This window comes from Heterodontus francisci, unplaced genomic scaffold (assembly GCF_036365525.1).
Source record: "Heterodontus francisci isolate sHetFra1 unplaced genomic scaffold, sHetFra1.hap1 HAP1_SCAFFOLD_330, whole genome shotgun sequence".
Lineage (NCBI taxonomy): Eukaryota > Metazoa > Chordata > Chondrichthyes > Heterodontiformes > Heterodontidae > Heterodontus > Heterodontus francisci.
In genome coordinates, this window is record NW_027141448.1 from 680,247 (window position 1) to 682,268 (window position 2,022).

A 2,022-nucleotide genomic window follows, 5' to 3' on the forward strand; every position below is an offset into this window, starting at 1 on the left:
CACACTCCTCTTCTTTTACTACAATGTCTGCATCATCCCTCTCCTTTGTGAAGGCAGAGACAAAAAACTCATTCAGAACCCAGCCCACATCTTCTGGATCCACACAGAAGTTCCCTTGTACATCTCTGATAGGTCATACCCTTTCCTTAGTTATCCTCTTGCTCTTAATGGACTGAGAAAACATCCTTGGGGTTTCCTTCAAGTAGTTGTATCCAGTCCACATCCACCAAATCACCTCTCAGTTTTGTAAAATTTGCCTTCCCCCAATTTCGAACTTTTAATTTTCGAGCTGCCCTGCCATTACTAAGCTTTACAAACTCATTATTGCTCGTGTAATAAGTGTAATAAGTAGAATAATTTACCAGTTACTCACCGATCAGCTTCTTCCCCTGTACCATGGAGGCTGAAAAGGCAGAAAAGAAAAGAGAGACCAAAGAGCACCTCCTTCCCCGAGTCAGTGAAGTCCCTCACACATCAACTCACAGCTTCACACTCTGTCCAAACAGCACTTTCTAATTAGTAATTATTAATAAATTACACTAACTAAAACATTAGTAAGCTGACCAATTACAAGGTCGCTATTTGAGGGTTTTTAAACAAAGAGCCTTTTTCCCTATCCCAAAGGCTCTTTTCAGATCCACCCACAGTATCTAAAAGGGCTGATTACTGTCTGAAGTCTGCTGTACCCACACCTCTGTCTATCCCTCTTCATCTGGAACAACCAGCGTCATCTTCCATTCCTTTCACCATCATGTGTTTAACTCGCTTCTCCTTATAGACAGTCAGATATCAATGTAATAATGAAATGATCTGTGTCAGTGCTGGCCATTTCCCTGTCCTGATTTCAGACCCCACTCTGGACACTTGTTTCTCATTCCAGGACCTTCTTGTATTAATATTCAGCACTACCTGTCAGTCAGAAACTTGTCTCAATGAACGGATCCTTTTACTGAACTTCCAACTGCTGCTGTCTATTTCTCGAGGGAAAGAGCAGCTCACTGTGTAAGGATGTGAGGGGAATGTAACCCGGCTGCTGGTGAGAAGGTCCCATCTTCTCAATCAAAAGCCTTTTATTTTACTACAGTGATTCCTAGATTCCCAGCTGGTCTGTTGAGGATTTTGTTTTCACAGAAATAACTTGTTAAATACAAATCTGATTCCAACACGTCAGTAACAGGACAGAATGGGAACCTTTTAAAAGAATGAAGCAACTATTTCAGTGGCTTCTCACTGTCCCCCTGAAGCCTGTGTGAAGGGGAATTACCAATAGTCTGTAATTTATTACTTCCACACCGAATTTGAGTTATTTGTCGCGTGAAAGATTGCTGAACGGAGTCTATTACTGTCAGTTACGGATGAGAAGTTGACAAAAATTGGCAAAACAAAGCTGTTCATAAAATAGCACCAGCAATTTGAGTCGGTAAAAGCAAAATTGTGTTTTAAAAGTTTATTTAAACCGCTACGGGAAAATAGATTTTTATGTACTTTTCCAGTCGATCACTTCTTTTCCACAGTGAAATTGGCGGCTTTCACAAATTCAAATATTCTGCCAGGTTGACAGGTTCAACCAATGATTTTTTGCATTTTGTGCTTCGAGGTTCTCTGATTGAATCATTCATGCATGCTAATGGCTGTGTGGCCCAATGGATAAGGTGTCTGACTTCTGTATATTCTATGATGTTATCAGAAGATTGCAGGTTCGAGTCCTGCCACGGTCATTTTGACCCGCAGGGATTTGGGGATTGAGTCGGGGACTGAACAGATTGGAAACCCGACATGGATTTAATGGGGCGAATGGCCTCCTCATGTGCTGTCACTGACTTTATGAGAAGAGGGTGACCAATCAGAAGTGGGCTGGGGTGACAGCGGGCTCAAACTGCAGGAATTCCAGGTCCCTGAATGACTGAGCTGAAACTGATCAGTTTCACTGCAGGAAACACCGTCTCGGGGCAAATAACATCACAAATAATTCCATTTGACTAATTATTCAATTATAAAACAATGGGCAGATGTGAAGGTGTG

The 2,022-nt window shown here is 41.8% G+C and overlaps 1 non-coding gene across 1 annotated transcript; it reads left to right on the forward strand.

The window, feature by feature from the left end:
- Positions 1-1,629: 1,629 nt before the first annotated feature.
- On the forward strand, positions 1,630-1,718 carry trnar-ucu (transfer RNA arginine (anticodon UCU)). Its single transcript is given in 2 exon segments — positions 1,630-1,666; positions 1,683-1,718. It is a non-coding gene; the product is annotated as a tRNA-Arg (tRNA).
- The last annotated feature ends 304 nt before the right edge of the window (positions 1,719-2,022 follow it).